Below are 15,846 nucleotides of genomic sequence, written 5' to 3'. Positions count from 1 at the left end.
AAAGTTGGTTTCTTTGGCTGCACACTTCTGTGGCCGTTTATTCCACTCACACAAACAAATCACCCGTGACACTGGCAACTCGTGACCTTTAACCCCTCAACGCCACCTTGTTGCCCTGGTTACACTCCCAGCTCTTAAAGGGACCCGGTCACGTATATTGCAAGCCACCCTACTAGTCCTGTGAATTATGTGTCTCCGTCTACACTGAGATATTTTTTGAAATTATTGGATCCTTTTGGAGCTTTTTTCTAATAGAGGGCCAAAAAAAAAATCGGATGCAATTTCAACTGTATCTGTGTTAGCGTCCACGCGACTGCAGTAGCGTGACTATACCACTGTGCTGCTTCTGCCCCAACTGTCAAAAAGCAAAGATAACCCTGACACCCTGAGCCCACCCTGCGACCGTTTTATTATCAGCCCATCACGTTATCTTGGCACGCACGGAACGAAAGCATCTTCTGTTTTTCAGGCGGCCTTCCTCGCGCCCGAGTGGTGTTCCAGCAGCTGCCGGCTTTCATTAACGATAAGGGAAGCCGACACACCGTCTATTATTCATCGTAGCGCACATACAACCCCTTCTAGCGTAATGCCTACATCCTTCTCGAGGAAGTTAATGAGGGTGGTGAAGTGAACTGCTAACCGCTAATTAGAACGCGGGCTACCCGACGTCTCTATGTCAACATTGGCAGATGAGAGAGATGAAATGAGCAGGGACAAGTTGGAGACGGGTGGCAGAGGGATGGAGAGAAAGAAGACAGGAGAAGAGAATGTGGTTGGAGAAGTGCATAAGACATGGGGCAGAGCAGGTACACAGAAAAGTGAAGGTGCCATCTGGAACCGAAAATGGTTCTTCAGAGTGATGCCATAGAAGAACCATTTCTGGTTCCACAAAGAACCTTTCAAACCAGGGTTCTCTAGAGAACCATTCCTTCAATAGTTATTCAAAGAACCTATAAAGGCGTCTCAAAGAACCGTTACATTTTTTTAAGGCACCATTTCTCGTTCCGCAAAGAACCTTTCAAGCCAGGGTTCTTTAAAGAACCATTTTTGTTCAAAGAACCTATAAAGGTGTCTCAAAGCACCTGAAAAAAAGGTTCTTTAAAGCAGCGTTTCTGGTTTCACAAAGAACCTTTCTAACCAGGGTTCTTTCAAGAACCATTTCCTTAAAGAGTTGATCAAAGAACCCATAAAGGTGCCTCAAATGAAAGAATGCTTCTTCAGTAGGTGATGGTTCTTCGTAGAACCACAAAGCCTCTTAAAGAACCATTTAAGAACCATTATTGTTCTGTGTGTAGTCGGGGATGAGAGCAGAAGCTATCGTCGGAAAGAGACTCTCACATCTCTTCCATTCCCTCTCACTCACTATGACTGGCAAAAAAACAACTTGCACAAACACAAGCGTGTATAAAATATTCAAATGTGCAATATAAGTGAGTTTGAGCCGATGTATGAAAACGTGCTCTTAACGGAAAACCTGGGTTATAAATAAATCTGGTCCCCCCCCCACCCCTCCCCTCTCAGCCAAGAAGATTCTAACACAGGCAAAGCAAATATGAAATAGGACATTTATGCATGGGAGCACAGTCGGACACAATTTATTCCCCTTCACACACACACACACACACACACACACACACACACACACACAGTGATAAACAGCCTGCCTGACACCAACAGAGTGTGAAGCCAGGCCGCCGATAGCCGTGCAGAGCAGGCAGGAGGACAACTCTGGGAGGAAATCACAACACTCCTAAATTCACACTCTATTGATCTTATCGTGTGCTGACAGCCTTACAAGCCAGATTCTGCTTACGCACGCAGGAAACACACACACACACACACACACACAGAACGGAGAACAGGGATCGGACATGCACATTCAAATACCACTTTGAGTTGGCTGATCGCCTCACTGAGTAGCTCAATACTCAGTTCCCTGTGTTGCACATGAGTGTGTGTGTGTGTGTGTGTGTGTATGTGTGTGTTTGTGTGGCCTGATTGTCAGCCATTCCATTTATTCCTTCTGTATTGTATCAGCTGCCCAAGCTGTGTGAGGAGTTGTACAGAAAAACAACATATCTCTCTCTTTCTCTCTCTCTTTCTCTCTCTCGCTCTCCCTCTCTCTCCCATTTATACAAAACACATACACTCTCTCCGTCTTTCTCTGCTCGCACTCTTTGTCACACACGTCCCAGGCAAACACATGTGACCTATGTTCTACCCTGTAAAAATAGACTGCGAAAAACAGAGGGAGTGAGAAAAGGGTGGAGGGGGAGGTGCGGCAGATCAAAAAGAGAGGATGAGCAATGTGGAGGGTAAACAGAAGGGAATTATGGCAGAGGAAAAACTGAGAGCGGGAAGAAAAATAAGTAAAACACGAGCAAACAAGACAAAAAAGGAGAGGAGCGATAAAGGGAGAGATGGTTTGCCTCTCGCCCGCCACACACATCCACTCACCTCCTGTCTCTTTGAACCGCATCAGAGAAATAAAGGATAAGGAAAAAACACAGAGAAAAAGGAGAGGGGGAAAGGGTGGTGTTGGCAGAGAGGTGGAGGAGGAAAGAGAAGAGAAGAAGCTCTCTGGCTGGTCACTCTATCTGCTCTCTTAGTCATGATAGATTCACCAGCCTGGACCCGCCGCCACCAACTGCCCCAGAAAAACATAACGCCCTGAAAGATAAATGGGCTCACACACACGCACACACACACACGCACACACACACACACACACACGCACGCACACACACACACACACACGCACACACACACACACAGTAATCAGCCCCTGCTGCCCGTGTGTCATAGATAGAGCAGCAACTTGAAGTGTGTTCAGATGAAAGATATTCGTAAAAGCTTCAGATTTCCTGAAGTGAAAATGACCACGAGGGAAACATGAGTGCACACAGAAACATGAAGGTTCCATCTGGAACCGGAAATGGTTTTTCAGAGTGATGCCGTAGAAGAACCATTTCTGGTCCCACAAAGAACCTTTCAAATGAGGGTTCTTTAAAGAACCATTTCCTTAAAGAGTTCTCCAAAAACCTATAACGGTCTCAAAGAACCTTAAAAAATGGTTCTTTAAGACACCATTTATGGTTCCACAAAGAACATTTCAAACCAGGGTTCCTTAAAGAACCATTTCCTAAAATAGTTCTTCAAAGAACCTATAAAGGTGTCTCAAAGAACCTAAAAATATGGTTCTTTAAGGCAACATTCATGGTTCCACGGAGAACATTTCAACCCAGGGTTCCTTAAAGAACCATTTCCCTAAAGAGGTCTCCAAAAAACCTATAAAGGTCTCAAAGAACCTTAAAATGGTTCTTTAAGGCACCATTTATGGTTCCACAAAGAACATTTCAAACCAGGGTTCCTTAAAGAACCATTTCCCTAAAGATGTCTCCAAAAAACCTGTAAAGGTCTCAAAGAACCTTAAAAAATGGTTCTTTAAGGCACCATTTATGGTTCCACAAGAACCTTTCAAACCAGGGTTCTCTAAAGACACATTCCCTGAAATAGTTCTTCAAAGAACCTATAAAGGTGTCCCTAACAAAAGCATGGTTCTTCAGTAGGTGATGGTTCTTCGTAGAACCAGAATGCCTTTTAAAGAACCATTTAGGAACCATTATTTTTCTGTGTGTGGACTGAATATCAGAAGTGGACATCGTCATCGCCAACATCACCCGTTAATTTGCGGACTGAACTTTTGAAGCCTTGAGTTCAGTTATTTCAACAACGCCATCTTGGAATACAGTCGTCGCCATGTTGTTGTTGTTGTTGTTGTTTTTTTAGCATGCTGTGAACAGATGTTACTATATTTGGAATGAGAGTGATAGAGACGCCGGATACGAAAGCACACCCGGCTTTATTGTCTATTTTACTCTGCAAGGGGTCATAATTTGTACTTAAAATGAACATCATGCTGACAGAGTTGAAACTATAGAGCGATTGAGACGTCTCATTAATGTTCACAATGTTTACGGAGGCAATAAAACCAAGTGGGAAGTCACAGACTACCAAACAATCTGACTTCTTTTAGCAACCGGAGGAGCCCGCCCCCCTGCTGGTCAGTATAAAGAATGCACGTTTTAAGACACTTCCACTTTGCGGCGGAGCGGCCCTGTTTGTGTTTGTGTTCATTCATGCGTCGACTGGTGTGTACACTAAAGTGTGTTTTCGGGGTATGTTGTGCAAGTGTGTGTAGTTATTCTACCTGACCTACAGTGAATTCCCACCGTGCATCAGTCTAATTATTGCTGGAGGACTTAAAGCCAACCCCCCACCGTGAGGCCTGCTTTGACCAGGTCCCCACACGGGATCAAAAGCGCTTTTTAGACTCAAAACGTGCCTTTGCTGAGTCATTGCGTCAGTGAAATTTAACGAGGTTAACCCTTTTCGTTAGATCTGTCCGTCTTAGTAACAGAAAGCAGAGGAATGAGTAAACCGCCGGTCGGCCCTGACCGGCTCTGTAGTTTAAATGAGGTAAATAATTAACAGCCCTGCAATAGGCTAACTGCCCATGCTAATGGGGTCTCTTCTCTTATCTCCTTCCTGCACCGATCCCTCACACCAGCACAGCTAATTCTCTTAGGGACGCCTTTTAAAAGCAGCCATCCACCCTAAAACATCTCGGCAACCATCCACCCTAAAACAGCTCGGCAGCAAGCACGTATATAGCCTCGGTAAAATATAGCCTCTCCACACGTTAGCTCGGCCGTGCCATTTGAGCGCAGAGATAAACGGAGCGCATCAAATATTCATATGGATACATGGCACGGATGTAGCGACGCCGGCCCTTTAAATAACACCCCTCTGAATGTTTTCTGGAGGCCGGGGGGCTCGTTTTAATTCAGAATGGAGACGGAGACAAGTTGACGTTCACACATGCTGATGGTCTCATGGCTCATTCGCACTTTAATTGAGTCATACACATCACCGTGGTGACCAAAGTACACACAGAAACATGAGGGTGCCATCTGGAACCGAAAATGGTTCTTCAAAGTGATGCAATAGACAAACCATTTTTGGTTCCACAAAGAACCTTTCAATCCAGGGTTCTTTAAAGAACCATTTCCTTAAAGAGTTCTTCAAAGAACCTATAAAGGTGTCTCAAAGCACCTTCAAAAATGGTTCTTTAAGGCACCATTTCTGGTTCCACAAAGAACCTTTCAAACCAGGGTTCTTTAAAGAACCATTTCCTTAAAGAGCTCTTTAAATAACCTATAAAGGTGTCTCAAAGAACCTTCTAAAATGGTTCTTTAAGGCACCATTTCTGGTTCCACAAAGAACCTTTCAAACCAGGGTTCTTTAAAGAACCATTTCCTGAAGGAGTTCTTCAAAGAGCCTATAAAGGTGTCTCAAACGAAAGAATGGTTCTTCAGTAAGGGATAGTTCTTGGTAGAACCACAAAGCCCTTTAAAGAACCATTTAAGAACCATTATGTTTCTGTGTGTAAGCCTCAGGGAAGCAGCCCGTGAGCGGGTGTCATATGTTACAGTGCAGTATGAGGATACACAGAACAGTGGAAGCCATTAAACATGAACTTTAGAGGAAAAGAATATAAACAAGAGATTCAATATGACGCCGACCTTCATGGCGAGCTCGTGGGACCCGTCGGTATCTGCTTCTCACTCGTTATTTAAAAAAGCATTGATAAAAGAAGACGTGATTTTACTTTACCCTTGTCAAACGCACACGTAGACCGTGTTTACACCTGACCCCCCCCCCCCCTATGTGTCCAACACGCTGCACACCATCAGCTCACATCCTTTCATCTAAAGCAGCAGACAGAAACGATGGTTCCAATGCGGCCTCGAGGCGGTGAAGCTTCCCCACCGGCCGATCACGTGGACCGTCTCCTTGTCAGGAGGGATCAGGTCCCGCCTCAGCCCCCGATGACCTCCAGACTCTCACCCGGCCCTCGTCCTTTCGTTGTGTTTGCAGGTGAGGTGTTGTCTGTCCGGCTCGCTTGTTCTCATGTCAAAAAATATTCTAAATGCAATCTCAAAATAGTGTAAAACGAGTAACATTTTGTAGGCACACAGAACAATTAATTAGGGTGTCATCTGGAACCGAAGAGGGCTCTTCAGAGAACCTATAAAGGTGTCTCAAAGAACCTTAAAAAATGGTTCTTTAAGGCACCATTTCTGGTTCCTCAAAGAACCTTTCAAACCAGGGTTCACCATTTCTTTAAAGAGGTCTCCAAAGAACCTATAAATGTGTTTCAAAGAACCTTCAAAAAATGGTTCTTTAAGGCGCCATTTCTGGTTCCTCAAAGAACCTTTCAAACCAGGGTTCTTTAAGGAACCATTTCCTTAAATACTTCTTCAAATAACCCATAATGGTGCCTCAAACGAAAGAAAGGTTCTCACCACACAGTCAGAGTATTAAGGTGACCCTCTCAATCCTGGTGGAGGGATTCTCATGATCATGTGATCACATGACCACATGATCACATGACCACATGCCCACACGACCACATGACCACACGATCACATGATCACATGACCACATGACACTGAGACCTGGAGGATGACTTCAAATCGTACATACTCTCTCACAAAATAGTCGTAAACAAAGAAATCAACAATAACTGAATATAACTAGATATATAATATGTACAGACAGCAGTAGGTTTGAATTTCTCTGTGTAATAAGGATTGAATTAATATTGCACATATTTGTAGTTTTGGGGTTATTTTTTGGTACAGTTAGCGTCTCTGTTGTTGAAATAACAACCGGCAGCGTTATGTGAAGTCTGGCAACCACAGACTGCTGAAAATGTCTGTGTTTAAATATGTCTGTGTGTGTGTGTGTGTGTGTGTGTGTGTGTGTGTGTGTGTGTGTGTGTGTGTGTGTGTGTGTGTGTGTGTGTGTGTGTGTGTGTGTGTGTGTGTGTGTGTGTGTGTGTGAAAACCTAAAAATATGTTATAATTGTTGCAGCTCTTAAACAGCTTGGAGTCATATGCAGAGTGTTTTATAACTGCGGGAGGGACAAAGAAACATTAGAAACACGCTAAATAAAAGTATTTTTAATATGCAGAATCTAATTATAGCTCATGACTCGTGGCCAACACTTTCTGCCACAATTATATAAATATTTTTTTTCTAATTAAAAAATTCTAGATGGCAATTAATCTATTTTGTCATTATACTGTAGGGGCTACTCTCCTGCATACTTATTTAAATGCCTGCTGTGTTATAACACTGGCAGCTTCAGATTATGCAAAGTCTTGCAATACACACTTATGTGTCCTGCAGTGTGTGTGTGTGTGTGTGTGTGTGTGTGTGTGTGTGTGTGTGTGTGTGTGTGCGTTTGTGTGTGTCTCTGTGTGTGTGTGCGTGTGTGTGTGTGCATGTGTGTGTGAGTGGACTAACTGTTACTGGCAAAGCTCACAGTTCTCAAACAACATCAAATCCAACAGCTTGAAGCCTTGCAAAAAAAAAAAAATTAACTAAATATGCACGCACAAGAATATTGTATAAACTACAATAAACTCACAATGTTCAATTTCAGGATGTGTACCTTATTCTTGTCCAAGCAGTAACGCACACACACGCTCATGTTAAACATTAACATTTGCTTCTTTGTCTTTTCTAATTCAAGTTCAGAGTTGCGTTTTTAATATCACATTATAATAAGACATTATAATGTTTTATTTAATAACGATTCAGTTCGATCCTATTTGGCGAAACATCATCGTTTAGACATGCCATGCTTTTCATAGTTGTACAGTGTTCCTCATTTATCAATAAAATACTGTGTATGATTTGAATACGTCATGATTTACAATATCTATCAAATATTTTTGGCACACCAGATACCTCAAAACCTATTTAAATGTATAGCGGCGGGTTTTTTTCTTCACGTTTGAAATTCACGTGTATTATTGAAGCGATACATTATCACTCGGACACACACACACACACACATAATATCTCTTCTTGGAAGGTAAACATTGCAGCTCCAGGCCACGCACAGCGGAGACCGACCCTGACCGATGATGTCGTCGGCCATCACTCACGACAAAACGAATGCGTGCTGCATTTTGTCATTGTTTTTTTACGGCTCTGTTTTGTCGTCGCTGTAAAGGAAGACGCACACCGAGAGACGAGGGAAACGCCGGGACTCAATTCAATTCAGTTTATTTTATACAGCCCAATATCACAAACTACGAATGTGCCTCAGTGGGTTTTTACAATCTGGACACGTACGACATCCCTGACCTTTGACCTTTAACATCGGATCAGGAAAAACTCCCAAAAAATACAAGAAAACCTTTCAGGGGGAAAAAGGGGAGGAACCCTTCAGGAGAGCAACAGAGGAGGATCCCTCTCCAGGATGGACAGAAGCTCTCACTGCCTGCTTATTCTCCCACGATTTATTTTTAGCTTCCTTAAGACTTTAACAAATTGGGTGAAATTTGGGTGGAATTTCCACAGGTGCAGGTGAATGTTGGCTAAAAGTAAAAAGGTCAAACTTTCTAGAACACTTTCTGACCTTTGAGCTGTTGACTGCACCAAGAAATCATCCATGAGGAAACTATTGAGAATTATTTATGTGGCACCAGGTCGAGATCCTCATGTGACGAATGAACCTTACACACAGAAAAATGATGGTTCTTAAATGGTTCTTGAAAAGGCTTTGTGGTTCTACGAAGAACCATCACCTACTGAAGAACCACTCTTTCGTTTGAGGCACCTTTATAGGTTCTTTGAAGAACTATTTAAGGAAATGGTTCTTTAAAGAACCCTGGTTTGAAGGTTCTTTGAGAGACCTTTATAGGTTCTTTGAAGAACTATTTAAGGAAATGGTTCTTTAAAGAACCCTGGTTTGAAAGATTCTTTGTGGAACCAGAAATGGTGCCTTAAAGAACCATTTTTTGAAGGTTCTTTGAGACCTTTATAGGTTCTTAGAAGAACAATTTAAGGTAATGGTTCTTTAAAGAACCTTCACCTACTGAAGAACCACTCTTTCGTTTGAGGCACCTTTATAGGTTCTTTGAAGAACTATTTAAGGAAATGGTTCTTTAAAGAACCCTGGTCTGAAAGGTTCTTTGTGGAACCAGAAATGGTACCTTAAAGAACCATTTTTTGAAGGTTCTTTGAGACACCTTTATAGGTTATTTGAAGAACTCTATAAGGAAATGGTTCTTTAAAGAACCATCACCTACTGAAGAATCACTCTTTCGTTTGAGTCACCTTTAGAGGTTCTTTGAAGAACTGTTTAAGGAAATGGTTCTTTAAAGAACCCTGGTTCGAAAGGTTCTTTGTGGAAACAAAAATGGTTCTTCTACGGCATCACTCTGAAGAACCATTTTCGGTTCCAGATGGCTCCTTAATTGTTCTGTGTGTAGGGAACCATGAAGAGTGCCGGTGATGATAAAGAGAGCGACATTTCAGAAGCACATGGAAGACGCTCAGCTGATTCACCAGCTTCCTCACACATCCCCTACTTTATTATTTATTTCTCTTCCTCTTCCGTTATAAAAAAGAACACTGAATGGAGTAGAAACTCCCGGGGCCACGTTGTTTCTGTTTGCTTCTAACTGGATCCAGAAAAGCCAAATTCCCTCCAAAGACATTTTATTTATCCCCCAAAAACGATTTATATTGTTATCAGCAATTATGCAAATCCCCTAAGCCCTTCCCAACATGTGGTCCCAGTTTAAAAAAAACAATTCCCAGCATTTAGTTTGAGTTTATATAAGATTTATGTACACGCTATCTTGTGGGTTTTCCCTCTTTTCAACTCAAAAGGAAACATTACAGTCACACAGAGAGGCCCCCGAGGGCCGATGAAGATGGCTCTGCTTTGTGTGAGCAATGCTCGGCGGTCCAGAGAAGGAGTGCGCTGAGCTCAGGATGTTTATCTTTCAACCCTCTTCACTCCATGATTACGGTCCCAGAGGAGTTTCCCTTTTTCTTTTGGTTTGCAATCATAACATTTTGGTTATGATATATATATATATATACATTTATGTATATATATTTATTTTTACAAGTTAGAATATATGTATATATATGTATATATATATACGTATATATATACGTATATATATAAATATAATGTTGTATATATATATATATATATATTCTGACCAGTATATATATATATATACTCGACTATCATCATCGAAATTCAAATATCTTTTAATGACGTAATAATATATATAAACATATATATATGTAAATATATGTACATATATATATACTGGTTAGACTATATGTATATATAAATATATATATTATATATAAAAGACTATTAGCATCAAAATTCAAATATCCTCTCATGACATAATAATAATATATATCGATACATATATATAATATATATATATGTAAATACATATATATATATGTAAATATAAATATGTATATATATACATACATATAGCTCAGTATATATCTGTCAAAATCTTTCCACATGTAGTACATGAAGACCAACCGAATAGATTTAAGGTCTTCAGCATCAACACACACTCTGACCCCACAATGCATCACGCCGCCTCCTCCCATTTTCTCTTATGTAAGAAGCAGAGATTCCTGGGAATTGTTCAGACAAGGTTGCGACCCCATGTAGCTTCCTGTCACACTCAACACATTACCTGAGAGAGCAGCTCTGTTTTCCAACTCTGTAGGAAACCCACGGAGAACATAAACCCACTACCTTTACAATCTGGGCCTAATCCAGCAGCTGTGTCTGTGATGTCGGGATGTTTCCTGAACCACAGTACATTGATTTGATGACTATTATGTGTTGTCATGTGTTTACTAGATGTATGAATACGTTTCTTGGAAATAAGTCATAAGAGCGAGAAAAAATGACAAATTGATGGAAGAAATCTTAGTAGACTAAAACTAATGGTAGATGAGCTGACTCATCAACTTAGATGGGCAGCCTATGTATATATATATATATATATACATATGAATATATATATACATATACTGGTTAGAATATATATCAAATTAATATATATATATATATATATACACAAAGATATATTATATATATATATATATATATATATATATATATACTGGTTATAATATATATATACTGCTTAGAATATATATATATATATATATATATAAATATAAAAATGTATATATATATTCTAGCCAGTATACAGGACTGTCTCCGAAAATTAGAATATTGTGATAAAGTTCTTTATTTTCTGTAATGCAATTAAAAAAACAAAAATGTCATGCATTCTGGATTCATTACAAATCAACTGAAATATTGCAAGCCTTTTATTCTTTTAATATTGCTGATTATGGCTTACAGCTTAAGAAAACTCTAAAATCCTATCTCATAAAATTTTAATATTTCCTCAGACCAAGTAAAAAAAAGATTTATAACAGCTGAGTGTTTGTCTAAGGCTCAGGAAACCCTTGCAGGTGTTTGAGTTAATTAGACAATTCAAGTGATTTGTTTAATACCCTACTAGTATACTTTTCATGAGGAAATATTCTAATATTTAGAGATAGGATATTTGAGTTTTCTTAAGCTGTAAGCCATAATCAGCAATAAATCAGAATAAAAGGCTTGCAATATTTCAGTTGATTTGTAATGAATCCAGAATGCATGACATTTTTGTTTTTTTAATTGCATTACAGAAAATAAAGAACTTCATCACAATATTCTAATTTTCTGAGACAGTCCTGTATATACACATAGATATATTATATATATATAATATATATATACTGCTGAGAATATATATATATATAAATGTATATATATATATTCTAGCCAGTATATATACACATAGATATATAATATATATATACACTGGTTAGAATATACAAATCTAAAAATGTATATATATATATATATATATATATATAGGGTGAGACACATTGGCCGTGTGTGCTCTGGTCATTGTTCAGGCTTCAGTGGTTTCAGGGTGGATTCATGCTCTGGGATAAAACACAAGAAAAAGACATAAATACAACACAGACAGAATAACAGGCACATAAACACGACGTCTCTGCTCCCTCGGCGCTCCCTAGCTGAACTTCCTCTTATGGTGATTATTAGTGACATTAGATCCCAGACTGTAGTCTCTCGCCCCCACAGGTCAGCAGAGGGCAGCCCTATAGGACGAGAGGCCGTCTGTGGGAAAAGATTCATACACTTAATGATACAACTCTCTCTCTCATCATTTCAGTCATTCCTAAAGCAAGTGTATGTGTGTGTGTGAGAGAGAGAGAGAGAGAGAGAGAGAGAGAGAGAGAGAGAGAGAGAGAGAAAGAGAGAGTACCTGTGCTAACACAACATTCAGAATGTGTTTTCTCACATTCAACATGCAACTCTCTCTCTCTCTCTCATAATTTAAGTCATTTAAAGCAAGTGGATGTGTGTGTGTGTGTGAGAGAGAGAGTGAGAGAGAGAGTGTGTGTGTGTGTGCGTGTGTGTGTGTGAGAGAGAGAGAGAGAGAGCGAGAGAGGAGGATCCCTCTCCAGGATGGACAGAATATATGTCATGTGACCAGAATGAAATGCTGGAGTTCCTCTCCCGCCATCACGCCCGCCTGGAAAAAACGCTTCCTCGAAAAAAAGAAAATCAATAAAAGCTGATCACAGTTCAGAACACATTTGATGTTTCATTTCTCCTGCCTCCTGTCTCCTGCCTCCTGTCTCCTGCCTCCTGCCTCCTGCCTCCTGCCTCCTGTCTCTTTTGAAAACCCAAAATGTGTTAAACCATTCTTACATCCATTTTTACGTTGTTCCATAATTGGACTCCTACAAGATTTCCTTTCTCTCTTAGGCACACTTTCTCCTCACGTCTTTGATTTTCATGCACACACACACACACACACACACACACACACACACACACACACACACACACACACACACACACACACACACACACACACACACACACACACACACACACACACACACACACACACACACACACACATCACTCACCGAAGGTCCAGGTCATTCCCTCCCGAGCTGTGCAGTGAGGTGTGCTCTGCTGGCGTCTGTTTCTACGTATAAACAGTGTTTGCCCGGAGGTCTTATCAGCAGCCGGCCTTCCCCAGGATGTCTGCCCCCCCCCCTCAAAACACTCACACACGTTCTCAATGGAACATTCTCCGTTAATAGTTTGATTTACTGTTGTTTTCCATCTTAAAAACGATCTCAGCCGTGGATGTAGAGAGTCGTTGTTCATGCATCGTCAAGAGATACAGACAGAAATGAAAGGAGAGGCCAACGTTGAGAATCTTATTATGGTTCATTAACTTCAAACACTACTGTCTCCTGTCTCCTGCCTCCTGCCTCCTGCCTCCTGCCTCCTGTCTCCTGCCTCCTGTCTCCTGTCTCCTGCCTCCTGCCTCCTGCCTCCTGTCTCCTGTCTCCTGCCTCCTGCCTCCTGTCTCCTGTCTCCTGTCTCCTGCCTCCTGTCTCCTGTCTCCTGCCTCCTGTCTCCTGCCTCCTGTCTCCTGCCTCCTGCCTCCTGTCTCCTGTCTCCTGCCTCCTGTCTCCTGCCTCCTGTCTCCTGTCTCCTGCCTCCTGCCTCCTGCCTCCTGTCTCCTGCCTCCTGCTTCCTGTCTCATGTCTCCTGCCTCCTGTCTCATGTCTCCTGTCTCCTGCCTCCTGTCTCCTGCACCTTGTCTCCTTCCTCCTTCCTCATGTCTCCTGCCTCTTGCCTCCTCTCTCCTGTCTCCTGCCTCCTGTCTCCTGCACCCTGTCTCCTTCCTCCTTCCTCATGTCTCCTGCCTCTTGCCTCCTCTCTCCTCTCTCCTGTCTCCTGCCTCCGGTCTCCTGCACCCTGTCTCCTGCACCCTGTCTCCTTCCTCCTTCCTCATGTCTCCTGCCTCTTGCCTCCTCTCTCCTCTCTCCTGTCTCCTGCCTCTTGTTTCCTCTCTCCTCTCTCCTGTCTCCTGCCTCATGTCTCCTGCCTCTTGTCTCCTCTCTCCTGTCTCCTGCCTCATGTCTCCTGCCTCTTGCCTCCTACCTCCTGTCTGCTGTCCCCAGTCTCATGTCTCATGTATCCTGTCCCCTGTCTCCTGCCTCCTACCTCATGTCACCTGCCTCCTGCCTCATGTCTCCTGACTCCTGCCTCCTACCACCTGTCTCCTGTTTCCAGCCTCCTGTCTCCTTCATCCTTCCTCATGTCTCCTGTCCCCTGTCTCCTACCTCCTGCCTCCTGCCTCTTGTCTCCTGCATCTTGTCTCCTGCCTCCTACCTCATGCCTCCTGTCTCCTGCCTTCTGCCTTCTGCATCCTTTCTCCTGCATCCTTTCTCCTTTCTCCTGCCTCCTGCGTGTCTCTCGGCTACGTCTGAATCTGAGATGATGAGAAGTCTTTTGACAGGAAGTGACATCACAGAAGAAGCTCTTCAGGAGACTCGTACGGTGAGACTGAGGCTCGAGCGAAGGGTTAAGCGCCCTGAAACACGCCGCATGGACAGAATAACGAGAGCGTGCGTTCGCCGTCTTTTGCGAGAGCCATTTTTGTAAAGACGTGCAGATGAACTTTGGGGGGAGGGGGGGGGGAGGGGGGGGTCACTTTTAGACCGTGTCTTTGATCGTGTGAGAGCGAGGGACGATTGGAAACGCGAGTGGGCGGAGCAATTAGGAGCCTTTGATGGAAGATAATCAAGGTATAGGGATGAAGTGAATGGAGGTAAAGAGAGGGGGATGAAACCACAAATGAAATAAAAGAGGGACAGGAAACAGAAAGGACCGCCACACACAGGATGCATCGTTAGCTGGTTGTCTGCATGTTTAGCAACTTCTAGAGGATTTCAAGGAGGAGGAGGGGGAGGAGGAGGAGGAGGAGGAGGAGGAGAGCGCTACTTCACTGCACGTGTTTGTTGTTGTTTGTCTTTCTGATAACGTCCCTGCAATAATTTTAATCAACCACTTTTTGGGGGGAAGATCTTTATCTGTCTCTCTGTCTGTCTGTCTCTTTATCTGTCTGTCTCTCTCTGTCTGTCTGTCTCTTTATCTGTCTGTCTCTCTCTCTCTGTCTCTGTCTGTCTGTCTCTCTCTCTCTCTCTCTCTGTCTGTCTGTCTCTTTATCTGTCTGTCTCTGTCTGTCTGTCTCTCTCTCTCTCTCTCTGTCTGTCTGTCTCTTTATCTGTCTCTCTCTCTGTCTCTCTGTCTGTCTGTCTCTCTCTCTCTCTCTGTCTGTCTGTCTCTTTATCTCTCTCTCTCTCTGTCTCTCTGTCTGTCTCTCTGTCTCTCTCTCTGTCTGTCTGTCTCTTTATCTGTCTCTCTCTCTCTGTCTGGCTGTCTCTTTATCTGTCTGTCTCTCTCTCTCTGTCTGTCTGTCTCTCTCTCTCTCTGTCTGTCTGTCTCTTTATCTGTCTCTCTCTCTGTCTGTCTGTCTCTTTATCTCTCTCTCTCTCTGTCTCTCTGTCTGTCTGTCTCTTTATCTCTCTCTCTCTCTCTGTCTGTCTATCTGTCTGTCTGTCTGTCTCTCTGTCTCTGTCTGTCTGTCTCTCTCTCTCTCTGTCTGTCTCTTTATCTCTCTCTCTCTCTGCCTGTCTATCTGTCTGTCTGTCTGTCTGTCTCTCTCTCCGTCCGTCTGTCTGTCTGTCAGCTGCCAGACAATGAGAGGAACAAACTCTCATGCGCTCACAGATGTTGAGGATCTGGGACACGCTGAGGCAAACAATGGGGACGTCGTTTGAAGAAGGTAGAGACAATGTTAAAATAACCTCTGCATGTTTATGTGGAACAGCCCCAGCTCTGCAGCGTCTCCACGCCAAAACAAATACGCCACGGCAGAGACGAGGCTCTGAGACAATGGCTCCACATTCGAGTGGCCGACTTTTACCCAGCATGCTCTCTGTTTACATCCTGTTGGACGCTGACCACTGCAA

At 42.6% G+C, this 15,846-nt stretch overlaps 1 protein-coding gene across 2 annotated transcripts in view; it reads right to left on the bottom strand.

Annotated features, from left to right (window-relative positions):
* The window catches only part of kank4 (KN motif and ankyrin repeat domains 4), a 66,733-nt gene that overhangs the window by 30,037 nt on the left and 20,850 nt on the right, over positions 1-15,846 (bottom strand). The window contains exon 1 of one of the 2 annotated variants that reach the window (XM_056415162.1): positions 2,458-2,518. The exons of the other annotated variant lie outside the window; for it this stretch is intronic. The gene's annotated coding sequence lies outside the window, so the exon portion shown is untranslated. Of the gene's footprint in view, positions 1-2,457; positions 2,519-15,846 lie in introns of those variants that run through there. 2 annotated transcript variants of the gene reach the window in all.

Source organism: Pseudoliparis swirei, chromosome 5, assembly GCF_029220125.1.
Source record: "Pseudoliparis swirei isolate HS2019 ecotype Mariana Trench chromosome 5, NWPU_hadal_v1, whole genome shotgun sequence".
NCBI lineage: Eukaryota > Metazoa > Chordata > Actinopteri > Perciformes > Liparidae > Pseudoliparis > Pseudoliparis swirei.
Note: the sequence above shows the minus strand (reverse complement) of the source record. Positions and strands in the feature narration are given on the sequence as shown.